The sequence below is a fragment of the Lynx rufus genome, unplaced genomic scaffold (assembly GCF_022079265.1).
Source record: "Lynx rufus isolate CCGP_SWC_20201006 ecotype Redwood Valley unplaced genomic scaffold, mLynRuf1.p SCAF_2, whole genome shotgun sequence".
Lineage (NCBI taxonomy): Eukaryota > Metazoa > Chordata > Mammalia > Carnivora > Felidae > Lynx > Lynx rufus.
The window spans coordinates 98,466,312-98,483,202 of NW_025814834.1; the positions used below are offsets into that span (position 1 = coordinate 98,466,312).

Consider the following 16,891-nt stretch of genomic DNA (forward strand, 5'->3'; position numbering starts at 1 on the left):
AGGGATGCTATTTTTGATTTCTATTTGAAGGTGCTCACTCTGCTTACTATATTGAGAAAGACCAGATTAGGTCAAGGGGAAGAAGGTGGTGACAAACTGGAAGTCAATAAGGTGATATGAGGGTGGTTTGGACCAAGGGTGGCAGTGGAAGTATGTGGACATCAGCTGGAGGCTTCTGACAAAGGTTTTGATTCCCTAATAGGACAGAACATGCTGAAGTGATCCTTCCCTCTTTACTCTTCTTTATGAATTTGATGACCTGACTTGTAGTAGCCATCTTTGGTCAAAAAACATCCTACAATGTTGACCAGGGGCATTGTCTCCCTAACCAAAACTAATGACTGCTCATCTCTAGATTTCTTGTTTTGTGAATAAACAAACCTCTGTTACTTGCAGCTGAATGCATCTTCAGGGACACAGTGCCCTCAATGACACCCTCTGTCTCCTGTACTTCATCAGGACCCCAGTGACCTGAAAAGTCAGGCTCCAAGCTGTCCAAGGAATCAAAGAATTCTTGTGTGATTGCAGGAGGAAAAAGAATTTGAAACACATTCTCTCCTAATCCCTCTTCATCTGAGCTAATTTCCAAATGGAAAAAGTAATCAATTGAAGTTATATATATAGCTTATTCAAAGAGCTGAATGAGTGGCTGGAAACAATTCCCCAAACTATGGTTTCCACTGAATAATTGAAATTATGCTGGGGCATGGAAATTTTTCAGCAAATAAAATATGCCTGAAAATCTATTAAAGATATGTCTGCAAAAATCATTTGCAAAAGCCCAACTCAGCAATAAAAAATAAATTACATTTCTGTTCTTGCTGTTGTTCCCTTTGGGAAAGAGCATATTACTACTACTTTGTGGACAAATGGAACCAGTGAATTTTGGAATGAAGAACTCTACAAGTTCTAACCATGAGGTTTAGACATTAGGTGATAATTCTACACTGAAAAGTAAATAGGGAAAAATTTCCCTGATTTAATGTTGCTCAGGTAAGATATATGCTGTTTTGTCTTATCCATGGGGGTTTTTGGAATTAGGGTTTTCCATCTGTGACTTTGAGTGACAGACAACTTTACTCAGAGATTTGGGAGCTCATTTGGGTTATTTGGACAAGACCTATGGGGTTCAAAGAGCTCACTAGAATCCCTTATTTCTATTTTCATCTTATCCTGAGCACAGGGCTCAGAAGAGAAAGTCCCTTCAAAGGGTAAGTTAGAAAGTTGACCAAGGGAATGTAATTTTTGAACTATAAACTTAAAGACCTTCCGAGTAATTTTTTTCCAGCATGGGGCAGCTCTGCCAATTGGCTTCAAAAACTGTTTGGGTTTATGTTTCCATAACCTTCCTATACTCTCTATATTGGTTCAGATTGCTTGCTGAACACCTCTTTAAATTAAGACTACGTAGCTTAAAGCCACAATCCTTTTGCCTGTTTCTTCTTTCTTATCTCATTATTTTTTGTCACAGCTCAGGGTACTGGCCTGGGGTTTGCTAACTGCCTTGGGCAGGGCGGAATCTGTGATTTCCTCTCTCGAGATGGGCATTGGCACTCAGGGATTTCACATTTATGCTAGGCTGGGCCAAGCAGATTCATTCCAGGGGAAATTTGGAATGGGAAAGAGACACAACTTCTCACAGAGTCCAGACCTCCTCCTAACTATCATAGCTATGATTCCATTACTTAAAAGAAGCCATTGCCTTTGGCCCCAAATTAAGAAAAAAAAAATCAGCTACCCATTATCAATTAGCTGCTGCAATAGAGGAAGGTCATGGAGGGGCTGAGGGGAGTTGTTGAAACAAAGATAGGATGATGTGACATCACACGCTGCTTCTTCCAAGCACAGAGTGAACTTCAACAATGGTACCAACCTTTGTCCTGTGAGCAAATCAAGTGTGTTTGGGAACAGTGGCGGGGTGGGAAGAGAGGTGATGAACGGTTGTTCATTCCTTTCATGGTGAAGGCAACTTTAGCAGAGGTTAGAAAGAGAGTGCGTTAAAAAGAGAAATTTCTGTAAGATACTGGATGAAGAACTTTGTGTTTTAACTCATTTAATCTTCAAAACAACCCATCGAGGAAGGTACTTTTATCTTCTTCATTTTACAGACAAGGTAAAAGGTGCTTAAAGTTAAGCAATTTGCCTTGGGTCATGGGTAGCAAACAATGTCAAGGCCATTGCTCTTTACCTCTACAGACTGCTTTGAGGGTGGCCCAATTGGCTTCTGCAGAAGCTTAAGGTGTGTAGAATTGAGTTTCTGTTTCATGGTGGCCTGACATGTGCTCTCTCACCCATGTGTGCACACCTGCTCCCTCGATTTCCTTCCCCACCCCCTCCTCCCTGCCTCTTTCCCAGTGGGCCCTCTGTGAGCAATGGCTAAGAGTGTTGATCTGAAGGGGACAGTTGCCTCAGTAGCCTCTGGTCTATTTGTAGTGGGGTGCTGGCTGGCTGCATGCAACTGAGCCTGGCAGTCGCAGGCCTTGGCATTGTCTGTTGGCCTCACTGGTTTCTCCCACCTCGGAAGCAACCTGAATATGATTTGAAAGGCATCTGACAATTCCAATGTGTATTGTTTAGTTTTCTGATGTAGCTGGAGGGGATGGCAGTAGAAGCCCAGGTCAAAAATAATACAGGAAGGATGAGAGAACCCAATGGGGAGAATAAAGGAACACCTGCTGCTGCCTGCTGCCATGAAATCAGGTTACCCTGGTGGTGGCGTGCTGACCGGAAGGCTAGGTGTGATTGAGATGGTTTCTGGACCCCAGGGAAGCATTCCTTATGTGCCCCCATTCTTTTTTTTAAAGTTTATTATTTTAAAAATATTTTTAAGCTTATTTATTTATTTTGAGAGAGAGAGAGAGAGAGAATATCCCAAGCGGGCTCTTCACTGTCAGCACAGAGCCTGATGTGGGGCTTGAATGCAGGAACTGTGAGATCATGACCTGAGCCAAATCCAAGAATTGTATGCTTAACCCAGGCACCCCCACATGCCCCATTCTTATCTTGTGTTCTGAAATTCCATAATTAGACATTAACTTTAAAGCTCCTTGTCTTATTTTAAAAATCAATGGTGCATTATCTAGTAAAAAGAGAATAGGGAGAAAAATATTGTGCTGGTAGAAAGATCAAGATTCTCAAAATCAGAAAATCTGTAAGAGATTTACTTTAATTATACCATACATATAAACATTTCAAAAACTAAATTTTGTTTTGAATGACCTGTGGGGGTGACTGTATAATGTCAAGAGCTTTTTATTGCCTAGTGCTTTTTTAGTACATTAGGTCTTAATGTGAGCCTAGTTAAAATATAAATACTCTTGGGAAACTATCACTTTGTATTAGTTTTCGATTTTGTTGTAACAAACTACTACACATTTAACAACTTAAAACAACAGCTATGTATTAGCTTCATAATTACAACTTGTCACTTCATTTCTGGGCCTCAAGCTTCCAGTCTGTAATATGCTGCGTGTGAAATGGTGGTGTTTTTAACAGTGTTATTAGTTTAGGCTTTCTGAAACTTGGTTCCAAAGTCATACAATGTTCTCTAGTTGTACAGATGCTTGGCATCCCTTATAAGGAGTGATGAAAGAACTGAGGATGGCTCATTAAAATGGAACCCTATTGAATGTGCCCTGCCAACACAGCCCTGCAGGTCACCATAGCATCTGAAGGGTAGCTTTGAAAAAGTAATTGATGTCAGAGGATGGTCAGGATGAGGGTGGCCAGACTAGTGTGTCACAAGGTAGTTCATTCGAGCTCTCTTATTCCCAAGCATTTGGATAGAACTCCCTGCCATGCTTGAGGTTTTCAGAAATCAAAGTAAAAAGCAAACAATAGTAAGGCTTCTTAATATTTAGGAGCAGAACATGTGTGGAAGACACTATTGCTGCCAACCAATACTTCCTGCTTTCCTGCCTTTAGACAACCAGTATGATTTTACTTCCCCAGCCTCTGAAGACGGATGTTCCATGTGATCTTTGTGGTCAATGAAATGTGAGTGGGAGAGGTATGGGTCACTTCTGGGGGGAAATGCTTAAGAACTGGTTTGTGACTCTAATGAATGTTGCTGCATATTGCTTATTTACAAGTTGCTAAGGAAGTAAACCTTAAAGGTTCTCACCATAAGAAAAAGCAATGTGTAACTACACATGGTGATGGATGTTAACTAGAATTACTGCGATGATCATATCACGATATACAAGTATCAAGTCATTCTCTTGTACCCCTAAAATTAATATAATTTTATATTATAATATAATATATATATAAATATATAATATAAATATAAAATATAAATAATATAATATATAAATAATATAATAACAACTGGTGTGGTTGTCCATGTTTTCTCTTCCTCTTCTACAAGTGACCATACAAGTTGGGATGATAGGTAATATAACACCCAAGACAGCTACCTGGAAGGTGTCAGAACTTGCATATACTGAGAAGTAAACTATTGTTTTTTAAGCTTTTAAGATTTGGGGGTTGTTAGTTATTGTAGTGCAATCTAGCATAACTTGACTTATACAGAAAGAAACAGGCCCTAAAATTTGGTCAATGGTAGAGATTGTGGTTTAGAGATAAATACCACTTTCCAGACAGAGGACAGAAAAAAGCCCTCATAATCCAGCTTCCTGGATGAACCATTTTGATTTTTCTTTTTAAGCTCCCTCCCAGGCTTGAGGGAGTTGGTGAAGTGTTAAAAAGCAGATAGCAGGGATCTCAAAGAGATGAAGAATTAGTCTGGATTCACAGATCGAACTGCCAACCGCTGGCCGACTGAGAGCTGGTTGGATTTCCAAGCTTGGGTTTCTAAGGAAATACCTTTAACGATATTGTCTGAAGTCTTCTAGTTTACTTGTTTCAGCTCTGATAGGCTGTATGCAAGAAAAAGCATTAGAACTGTCTTTCAACTAAATAACTTGGGATCTTTTGAACTCTTGTTATCTTTGGGCTGATGTGTTTTGACCATCTTCTCAAAAAAACTCTCCCTGGTGCTTCTGATTCAGATTTATTTCCTGGAATGGTCTTCTGAGCTCACCCTTTGCTCCCTGTCTTTCTTTTCTTTTTCCAGAAGAGAATCTATTATAAGCCAAACATCAATCCCCGAATCTAAAATTTAGGACTGCACTTTATGGAAATTGAGCCTGTATTGTTCTTCTCAACACCAGCCAAGGTATCCTAGACGATCCTGGGGGATAACAACCAGCTCTACCACAGAGCCCCAGGCACTGCTCTCCTGTGTCTTTTTCACATGTGAGAATAATCAGAAAGTTCAGATAGTTTGTTAACTTGATAAATATTGACAATGCTCACACCTATGTAAAAGCAGTATTAGGTACTTTGGGGATACAAAGATGAGTAAGAACTTCTCTGCTTTCTAAATATTCACTACTAGTTGTAGCTCACACACTGCAATAATTAAGAGTAAAAAAATGGTATGTTAAAAGAGGTTCTGAGAGCCCTGTTCTCCTGATTACTATTTAGGTGACTTTGATAGAATAATTTGATTATCAATTTAACTTGACTAAATTATAGAATACCTCAAGGCTCAGTTTGGGCGGGTTTGTTATGTTCAAAGGAGCAATATGGTGGCCAAAAGATTATACAAAATATTTCAGTGCTTTAATCAATTTTTTATTGAAGTGGGAAAGAGGCTAGTATGTTCTTAATACATGGCCACCCTCTTTAAGATAGTTTTTCTCCCATTGCTGCTCCTTTTAATATCCTTTGCCTTCTGAAAGTCTTTCCCTTCTGTTCTCATTTCCCTGTCCCTGAAAACCATCAACTGATGGTTGTAAACACAATTATTCTCTCCATTTTCCCTTTGCCCTTTCCAGAATCTCCACACTGCAGAACAACCCAGGGGCTGATCTGGCTTGCAAGAATTCTTCCTCCTTAGATGCCTGAGTGAGTAGGCACACATACGTTTTTGTCCCTCTATTTGTCCCTCTTATTCCACAATAATACTTTTGTCTCTGTTAAATATTGAGAATATTTACATTAAATTGAGTTCTGAGGCACCTGGGTGGCTCAGTCAGTTGTGTCCAACTCTTGGTTTTGGCTCAGGTTGTGAGTTTGAGCCCCACATTAGGCTCTGCACTGACAGCACAGAGCCTGCTTGGGGTTCTCTCTCTCTCCCTTTCTCTCTGTCCCTTCCCTATGCTCTCTCTCTCTTTTTCTCAAAATGGATAAATAAATTAAACAAAAATTGAGTTTCTTAACCTTTGAAAATTTTCATAACATTTGTTCATTGCTATTTTGGGATTGAGCATGGTATAGGTTAAAGCATCCTGGTCTGAGAGGTAAGGAACTCTGCCCCCACTGGATTCATCACTTTGGAAAAGTCACTGAACATCAGGGTAATATGGTTGCTTGACTATAAACTAAGAGGAGATGGATCATTTGGATCTCTGATGCTACAATAAGTAGAATCCTGAGTAATTGCCTAGGTGAGGGCAGGCACTGAGTGGAGGAGAGTGCTGGCACCATCTATATTGTCCTAAAGAGACAGCACAGTTAGAGAAAGCTCTCCCTGTTCATATGATTCTCAGTGCAAGTGCAGAATGTTTGGCCCTATGTTGAATCATGAAACATGTCAAGGATGGTTAATTAGTCTATAACAAAGATTAAAATATTTTAACGGTTTAAAAGGAAAGTTCATGCATCCTGCACTCCTTGATTGTCATAGTTCTTAAAAAAAATCTTCATTTTCTTTTCCTTTTGTTAATCTGTAGGGCAGTAACTGCAATTTGTGATTCTTAACATGGGCGTGGCTTTGCTGTGGCACTCTTTCACTAGCGTGACTAATGGCATGAGCTATTTCTCCAAGCACATGCAATGCTCATGTGTCATCAAGCTACTGCCCTGTGTTAACTTTCCTCTTGCAGCATCACCTTGGGCTTTTTATTTGGCAACACCTATATTGAGATATAATTTGCATACTACACAATTCATCCATTTATAGTATGTAATTTAATGTTTTTTAGTATGTTCTCAGAGTTGGGCAACCATCACCACAATCAATTTTTAGAACCCCAAAGAGAACCCCTCTACCCATACACATCACTCCCCATCCCCCACTTCCCCAGCCCCTGGCAACCACTAATTTATTGTCTCTGTGGATTTCCCTATTTTGGGCATTTCACATGAATGGAGTCATATAATATGTGGTCCTTTGTAACTGGCTTCTTTTACTTGGCTTGATGTTTTCAATGTTCATCCATGTTGTAGCATGTATCAGTACTTCATCCTTTTTATGACCAAATGATATTTCACTGTATGGATATATACCACATTTTGCATACCCATTCAACTGTTTTTTTTAAAAAAAATTACATTTATTCATTTTTGAGAGACAGAGAGAGACAAAGCATGAGTGGGGGAGGGGCAGAGAGAGAGAGAGAGAGAGAGAGAGAGGGAGACACAGAATCCGAAGCAGGCTCCAGGCTCCGAGCTGTCAGCGCAGAGCCTGGCGTGGAGCTGGAACTCAAAAACCTCGAGATCATGACCTGAGCTGAAGTCGGATGCTTAACCAACTGAGCCATTCAGGCACCCCCCCATTCAACTGTTGATGGACCATCACTTCCTTTTTCCCCTTTATTTTTTCAAACTTAGTCTCATAATTTTGCTAAGACATGTTATGAATCCAAAAGCCACTGGAGAAAAAGCCCATAGCTGTTTTCTTCACCAGAATCTATGTGTATGCATGTTGGACAGGCACCCCCACACTCTGTATACCTACATAGAAGCTGGGTGACCCTATGGTAAGAACATGAGGCTCCTGAGTCAGACTAATTGGCTTGGAATTTTGTTTTTTACCACTTATTGTCAAGCAGCATTTAGCTTCACGTTTTAAAGGCTTGCCCCTTTTCCCTTTTGATTTTATCTCTTCCCTCATCCTGCTCCCTGGGAGCTGATGCGATAATCCTAGACTATAAGATCAAAGCCAAAAATACAATAGCTGCAAGATGGAATTTGGTTCCTGAAGTGAGAGGCTGCAAGTAATAGCCCCTAAGCATGTGGCATAGGATTAGTTGAAGTGGTCAGGTAGTGGGTGAAAAGACACAGATCACAGGCTAACAAGCTGGCAAGCCTTGGTCTGCGGTGGCAAAACAAGAGTAAAAACTCTTCTCTGAGTTCACAGGGAGGCAGAGCAGGGGCAGACTGAGTCCATAGTATTAGGGAACTGGTGGGAAGTTTTTTTTTTTTTTTTTTTTTTTTTTTTATAATTTTTTTTTTCAACGTTTATTTATTTTTGGGACAGAGAGAGACAGAGCATGAACGGGGGAGGGGCAGAGAGAGAGGGAGACACAGAATCGGAAACAGGCTCCAGGCTCTGAGCCATCAGCCCAGAGCCCGACGCGGGGCTCGAACTCACGGACCGCGAGATCGTGACCTGGCTGAAGTCGAACGCTTAACCGACTGCGCCACCCAGGCGCCCCTGGTGGGAAGTTTTTACAGTGTGGTGTCTGTTGATACTCTTGCCATATAAGAGATGCGCTCTGGCCAGGGTTAACAGCTTGTAGGCATTGGGGGAAGGGAGCATGGCTTTGCTAAAATAGGATTCTACCTGTGTCCGGCAATCTAAGCAACTGACAGTGCAGTCATACTGGGGACCCGGCAGGGCTGAAAATACCAAGAACGTTTGTATTGCAAACTGAAGTGGTTGATAGGGACTCTTTACCAGGATATAGCTCATGGCTGTAGGTCTATCTCTTGTGTCCTCTGTTATGAGTTCTCTGCATCACCATAAGCAAAGTAACATAATAATAGTGACAAAGATCAGGTAGGGTGTTGTCTTTGCTCTAATGCCTACTGTCTCAATGGGTTCAAGGTGGCCACTGTGAAGATTAATGGGAGGGTATGCAGCGCACAGGCCAAGAATAACAGACTCTGCAGTGGTTGGCAAACTGCAGTCCATCAGGTGAATCTGACAGGCCACTTGTTTTCATATGGCCCTGCCCAACCTTAAAACAGGTGAGAAAAAATGTGCACATTTGTTTGCTCTCTTACTACGTAACTCCATACATAACACTCTTGATTTTGCCTTTGGGCCCACTAAGTCCAAAATATTTACTATTTAGCCCTTTTACAGGACAAGTTTGCCAACCTCTACATTCTAGTCTTAGGCCTAGAGATGAGGTCAAGATAAGATCTTGTGCCCAGAGTGAGTGCAGGAAAATTAAATGGGCAAGAAGCTTAGCAAATTTTCAAGGGAATTTTATTGTTATAAGTAACTCTTATCTTTATCCACAAAAGTCTGTAATTGTTCAACCTCTGAAATAATGCTGTTGATCTCAAACCTGCCTCAGCAGGAAGTGGGCTATCAGCCTACAGTGAAAAGCACGCTCTCCAAAACCTACATGTTCTCCAAGGATACACACAGAGTACCACGTGAGCCAATGGCCAACTTACCTTGAGGCCTGAGAAGGCACCTTTGCAATCTTTGCCCTGTGGGATTTAACAAAACCATAATAAGCTAGTGACTGCCACATGTTGCTGGAGTCACCCTTTTCCAAATGGATGTTTTATTTGCCACTATGGAGTCGTAGTCCATCATCCCATATTGTGTGTTTGTGTGTGTGTGTGTGTGTGTGTGTGTGCCCGCCCTCTAGTTGGCATGTCACTGGGCAGCGAGAAGCTGTGTGCATTTCTGAAGCATTTGAGTTTACAAGATGTGAGTGGAAGGTAGTCTCTAATCTAGTCCCAGGGGATATGACCCTAAAACCACGTTTTCATTTAGATATTCAAACATTTCTACATCATTTGCATTTTGTACAAAATACCTGTATATTATTTTGCCTTAAAAATAAAAGCTGTGAAATGAAAAGAAAAATTCTGCCATACACATTTGGCTATGGAAATATTTGTCAGCTCTCTTCAAACTTTGGAAACAAAGGGAGACAGAGCTGGGGCATTTTAATCCAGTTCATAATCACTCTTGGGAAAGGGGCAAATTTTTCTGTAGTCTTTTTGTGCTTCTAACATCTTTGATTTTTTTTTTCTCATTTTGCTAAACCAGTATCTTAAGATGGGACTCAGTTGTTTTTTTTTTCCTTTTGAGGGACAAGTAGTTCTCATTAATTAATTACACAATCATTATAGCTATATCTTAGTAGGTTTAGACATTAGTGCAATAATATCATCCTGATGTTACCGACCTAACCCAACTCTTAAAATGGCCCTTACTCCATTTTAGTCCTTTTTGATATGTATTTTTATTTCATAATTTTTTAATTTTTAAAATATAATTTATCGTCAAACTGGCTTATATACAACACCCAGTGCTCATCCCATAAAGTGCCCTCCTCGATGCCCATTTTCCCTCTCCCCTACCACTCTATCCAACCTTAGTTTGTTCTCTGTATTTAAGAGTCTTTTATGGTTTGCCTCCCTCCCTATCTGTAACTATTGTTTTTCCCCTTCCCTTCCCCCATGGTCTTCTGTTAAGTTTCTCAAGCTCCACATATGAGTGAAAACAGAAGACACCTGTCCTTCTCTGACTGACTTACTTTACTCACTCATTCTGGGTTCTCTGTTCTATTCCATTGCTCTGTGTGTCTGTTCTTGTGCCAGTACCATACTGTCTTGATGATTACAGCTTTGTAGTAGAGGCTGAAGTCTGGGATTGTGATGTCTCCCACTTTGTTTTTCTTCTTCAATATTACTTTGGCTATTTGGGGACTTTTGTGGTGCCATATACATTTTAGGATTGTTTGTTCTAGCTTTGAGAAGAATGCCAGTACAATTTTGTTTGGGATTGCATTGAATGTGTAGATTGCATTGGGTAGTATTGACATTTTAACAATATTTGTGCTTCCAATCCATGAGCATGGAATGTTTTTCCATTTCTTTATATCTTCTTCAATTTATTTCATAAGCTTTCTATAGTTTTCAGCATACAGATCTTTTACATCTTTGGTTAGGTTTATTCCTAGGTATTTTATGGTTCTTGGTGCAATTGTGAATGGGATCCATTTCTTTATTTCTCTTTCTGTTGCTTCATTATTGGTTTATAAAAATGCAACTGATTTCTGTACATTGATTTTGTACCCTGTGACTTTGCTGAATTCATGTATCAGTTCTAGCAGTCTTTTGGTGGAGTCTTTCGGGTTTTCCATGTAGAGTATCATGTAATCTGTGAAAAGTGAAAGTTTGATTTCTTCTTTGCCATTTTTGATGCCTTTGATTTCTTTTTGTTGTCTGACTGCTGATGCCAGGACTTCCAACACTATGTTAAACAACAGTGGTGAGAGTGGACATCCCTGTCGTGTTCCTGATTTTAGGGGGAAAGCTCTCAGTTTTTCCCCATTGAGGATGACATTAGCTGTGGACTTTTAACATATGGCTTTTATGATGTTTAAGTATGTTCCTTCTATCCTGAATTTCTTGAGGATTTTTATTAAGAAAGGATATTGTATTTTGTCAAATAATTTTTCTGCATCTACTGACAGGATCATATCGTTCTTATCTTTTCTTTTATTAATGTGATGTATCACATTGATTAATTTGTGAATACTGAACCAGCCCTGCATCCCAGGAATGAATCCCACTTGATCATGGTGAATAATTTTTTTTGTATGCTGTTGAATATGATTTGCTAGTATCTCGTTGAGAAATTTTGCATCAATGTTCATCAAGTATATTGACCTGTAATTGTGTTTTTTTGTGGGGTCTCTGTCTGGTTTGTGAATCAAGGTAATGCTGGCTTCATAGAACGAGTCTGGAAGTTTTCCTTCCATTTATATTTCTTTGGAACATCTTGAGAAGTATAGGTATTAACTCTGCTTTAAATGTCTGGTAGAATTCCCCAGGGAAGCTTTGCTCCAGGACTCTTATTTGTTGGGAGACTTTTGATTATTAATTCAATTTCTTTACTAGTTATGGGTCTGTTCAAATTTTCTATTTCTTCCCGTTTGAGTTTTGGTAGTGTGTGGGTGTCCAGGAATTTGCCCATCTCTTCCAGGTTGTCCAGTTTGTTGGCATATAATTTTTTATAGTATTCTCTGATAACTGCTTGTATTTCTGAGGGATTGGTTCTGATAAATCCATTTTCATTTGTGATTCTATCTATTTGGGTCCTCTCTGTTTTCTTTTTGAGAAGTCTGGCTAGGGGTTTATCAATTTTGTTTATTTTTTCAAAAAACCAACTCTTAGTTTCATTGATCTGTTCTCCCATTTTTTGTTTTTGGATCTATATTGTTTATTTCTGCTCTGATCTTTATTGTTTCTCTTCTTTTTCTGGGTTTTGGCTTTCTTTGTTTTTCTGCTTCTAGTTCCTATAGGCGTGCTGTTAGATTTTGTATTTGGGATTTTCCTTGTTTCTTGAGATAGCCTGGATTCAATGTGTTTTCCTCTTAGGACTGCCTCTGTTGCATCCCAAAGGGTTTTGATTGTTGTGTTTTCATTTTCATTTGTTTCCATATATTTTTTAATTTCTTCTTTATTTGCCTGGTTGACCCAGTCCTTCTTCAGTAGGATGTTCTTTAACCTCCATTCATTTGGAGGTTTTCCAAATTTTTTCCTGTGGTTGATTTCAAGTTTCATAGCATTGTGATCTGAAAGTGTGCATGCTATGATCTCAATTATTTTATATTTTTTGAGGGCTGTTTTGTGACCCAGGATGTGATCTATCTTGGAGAATGTTCCATGTGCACTCGAGAAGAATGCGTATTCTGCTGTTTTAGAATGAAAAGTTCTAAATATATCTGTCAAGTCCATCTGGTCCAGCCTATCATTCAGGGCCATTGTTTGTTTATTGATTTTCTGCCTAGAGGATGTGTCCATTGTTGTAAATGGAATATTAAAGTCCCCTGCAATTACCACACTCTTACCAATAAGATTGCTTATGTTTCTGATTGTGTTATCTGTAGGTTTCATGTTTGTAGTGATGTCTCTGGTGCTTTGTGGCCCTTGCAACATTTCACTCACAGAGTCCCCCTTAGGATCTCTTGTAGGGCTGGTTTAGTGGTGATGAATTCCTTTAGTTTTTGTTTGTTTGGGAAAACCTTTATCTCTCCTTCTATTCTGAATGACAGGTTTTCTGGATAAAGGATTCTTGGCTGCATATTTTTCCTATTTAGCACATTGAATATTTCCTGCCACTCCCTTCTGGCCTGCCAAGTTTCAGTATATAGGTCTGCTACTACCCCTATGTGTCTACCCTTGTATGTTAAGGCCCGTTTATCCCTAGCTGCTTTCAGAATTCTCTCTTCATCTTTGTATTTTGCCAGTTTCACTGTGATATGTTGTGCAGAAAATTGATTCAAGTTACATCTGAAGGGAATTCTCTGTGCCTCCTGGATTTCAATGTCTGTTTCCTTCTCTAGGTGGGAGAAATTCTCAGCTATGTTTTGTTCAACATTGGCCCCTTTCTTTCTCTTCTTCTGGAAATCCTATGATACAGATATTGTTCCGTTTCATTGAATCACTTAGTTCTCTAATTCTCCCCTCATGATCCAGAGTTTTTTTTTTTATCTCTCTTTTTCTCAGCTTCCTCTTTTTCCATAATTTTATCTTCTAATTCACCTATTCTCCCCTCTGCCTCTTCAATCCTCGCTGTGACCACCTCGTTTATTTTGCACCTCATTTATAGCATTTTTAATTCATCATTAGTATTTTTTAGTTCCTTGATCTCTGCAATAATAGATTCTCTGCTGTCTTCTATGCTTTTCTCAAGCCCCGTGATTAGTCTTATGACTATTATTCTAAATTCTTGTTCAGTTATATTGTTTATATCTGTTTTGAGCAATTTTTTAGCTGTCATTTCTTCCTGGAATTTCTTTTTAGGAGAATTCTTCCATTTCATCATTTTGGCTAATTTTCTGTCCTTTATGTGTTTAAAAGCTTGTTATATACCCTGCACCTAAGAGCCTTAATATATTAAATAAGGGTTGGGGTGCCTTGGTGGCTCAGTCAGTTAAGCGTCTGACTTCAGCTTAGGTCATGATCTCATGGTTCGTGATTTTGAGCCCCACATCGGGCTGTGTGCTGACAGCTCAGAGCCTGAAGCCTGCTTCAGATTCTGTGTCTCCCTCTCTCTCTGACCCTCCCCCGCTTGTAGTTGGTCTCTGTGTCTCTCAAAAATAAACAAACGTTTAAAAAAAAAAAAAAAAGAGGGGTCATACACTGTCCAGGGCCTGGCCCTTCAGAAGTTGTGTTTTGGAGAGTGTTACTTGCTCTCTGTTGTGACTGTGGGTAGTTTATCTCCCAACTCGTAGTGATGTTTTGGACCTTTCCCCCAGGTGTGTTTTGATTTCTTCATTGAAGTAGCCCTGGAAAGGAAAACAAACAAACAAACAGAAAACAAAAACATGCAAACACACACACAAACAAAACAAAAACAAAAAAACAGAAACACCAGCTACAAGTAAACAACAGGGTGGAGGCAGTGCTGATGGAAGAGGCCTTATGTCATACAAAGAGGGAAATTACAGGGGTTAGGAAAAAGAAAAAATAAAAATTGACCAGACAGAGAAACTATATGGCTTAATCCACAGAGAGAGAAAGGAAAATAAAGAAGGGGGTGGGAAAAAAGAAAGGAAAAGAAAATTGACCAGATAAATTATACAGCTTAATCCAGAGAGAGAGAGAGAGAGAGAGAGAGAGTAAGGAAAATAAAGAAGGGGGTGGGGAAAAAGAAAAGAAAATAGAATTGGCCAGACAGAGAAACTATACAGCTTAATCCAGAGAGAGACAAAGGAAAATAAAGAAGGAAGTATAGAACACGTACCAAGAGAATGGATTAAATATGTCTGCTTAACCAACAACCAGAGTAACCAGACTAAAGGAGGGAAGAGATAAGAAGGAAAAAAGGAAGGAAGAGTGTATTTATATAATAAGAACTGTCTGAGAAGTAAACCAGGCAATGCAACACGGCTAGTCGGGTCTGGAGGAGAGGTCCACCTGATTCATCAGCATCAAACCCTGAGTGGAGGGGCGTGGTTTGGTGTGGGCGGGTCCCGCCTCCACTGGGCCCCGAGGTCAGATCCCTGAGACCCCACCTTGGTGGTTGTGAGGAGAAAAATGCCACCCCCCCCCCCCCCCCCCCGCCACCGCCAGTCTCTCCTCCCCTGACCTGGTTTCCCAAACCATTCTGTTCCAGCCGTTCTCACTGAGCAGTGAGTGAAAAGGAGGCAGTTTGTCCCGCTCCACCGACTCTCATGTCCTGGAGCTTGGCTGGGATTCAAACGCCTGCTCCGTGTGCCCCGACACTGGGGAAGCGCAGCTCTGTGCCGCCCCATATGTGGTCTTTGATTGACGGTCGCAGGGAGGCTTTGCCTTTTGAGCGGATATAAACCCTCTTCTCACAGCATTCCAGGGAGAGGATCGCTTTCTCCTAGTGTGGACAGCGCCCCTGACCTAGCCGCGAGGCCGGGGCTGGCACCCCTCCTCCCCAGGTGTGCGATCTGGGAAGCTGGCCCCAGTCCGCAGCAAGCCCTGCAGTTAAAGATTGGATCTTTCTCAGTTCCCGTCTGAGGTTTTCCTCTTGTCCAGATACAGTCCTATGCTTCCCCAGCCACTCTTTATCTTCCCTTTGTCTCTCTGCAGAAGGGGATTCCTCCCCTCTGTTCCTTTTATCTCTCCCAGTTCGCAGTCACGCACCTGTGGCCCATCAGGTTGTCCCGGTGGGTCCCTGGACGCCACCTTGTCTTTTTGTCTCCTGGACTCTTGGAGTTCAAAGTCTTTTGGCTTCAACCCTGCTTTATTTGAGAGTCGAGGGAACTTCGGATCCCCTTACTTCTCCACCATGTTGGCCCCTCCTCCTTTGGTATGTATTTTTAATGGTTACAATCGTACAAAAATTTTATGTGTTGTGTTTTTACTAAATACTATGTAAAGGAATATTTCTGTGTTTTTATATAGTCTTAAAAATTAAGTTTTTTAATGGCTGCTTCATGTTCTGTGTAATAGAGATTTCTGTTGTAGTTATCTATTGCTGTGCAACAAACCACTCAGAACTTAGTGACCTGAAGCAACAACAGTCATTGTATTATCTTCCATGTGTCAGCGACTTGGGAAAGACTTGTCTGAGTGGTTTAAGTTCAACCAGTTGCCATCATATGGTGGCTGGATCTGGGACAGAAGGGCAGCTTGGGGCTGACTGCGTATCTATCTCTCTTTATATAGTCCCAGAGCATCTCAAAATGACTTGTGTTAATTTGGGCCCCCTCACAATATGGCGACCTCAGGATGCTAGGACTTCTTACGTGGTGGCTCAGGGCTCCAACAGAAGTGTTCTAACAGCCAGGCAGAAGCTGTACTGTCTTCTAAGACCTTCATACAGTGCCCCTCCAGCTGCACTAACCAGTAACCAAGGTCAGCCCGGATTCAATGGAAAGGAATATGTTATGCTGGCTGGGTGATGAAAGAGTCTGCAGAGATGTTTCAAAATTCAATTTCACAACCAGCTTAGTTATTCTTTTATCACTGGACATTTGTTTACTTCTGTTTTGTTTTGTTTTTACCAAGATAATATTGTGATAACATCTCCATGTGTATAGCTTTTCCCATATTTTGTATGAAAGTAGGATTATCAAGTCTGGCAATATAATCTTTCATATGGTCCCTGAAATATATTGCCAAGTAACTTTCCAAAAGGATAGTATCGATTTAAAATGCTACATGCAATGTAGGTGACAATATTTTTGATGCATCATTATTAGCAATATAAATTACCATTAGACTTTTATTCAGTTAACTTAATATGTAAAATGTTTGTTTAATTTGCATTATTTTTATAATTGGCAAAGTTGTCTTTCATGTTTGTGGATTTTATTATATCATTGTCTTCCTAGTTTATGTACTGGGGTCTGAATGTGTTTATTGAAAGTTGCTTGAACTTTTACATGCTAAGAATGTCAGCCACTTCTATATCATATTTGCC

General features: G+C 40.3%; 1 protein-coding gene across 26 annotated transcripts in view; it reads left to right on the forward strand.

Moving 5' to 3' along the window:
• The window catches only part of LOC124515861 (homeobox protein abdominal-A-like), a 97,410-nt gene that overhangs the window by 39,435 nt on the left and 41,084 nt on the right, over positions 1–16,891 (forward strand). For 17 of the 26 annotated variants that reach the window (XR_006962891.1, XR_006962904.1, XR_006962889.1 and 14 more), the window contains 4 exons: positions 397–993; positions 3,861–3,996; positions 5,078–5,179; positions 5,844–5,913. The exons of 1 other annotated variant lie outside the window; for it this stretch is intronic. The gene's annotated coding sequence lies outside the window, so the exon portion shown is untranslated. Of the gene's footprint in view, positions 1–396; positions 994–3,860; positions 3,997–5,077; positions 5,180–5,843; positions 5,914–8,839; positions 9,737–16,891 lie in introns of those variants that run through there. 8 more of the 26 variants (XR_006962890.1, XR_006962888.1, XR_006962894.1 and 5 more) reach the window with 8 other exon arrangements.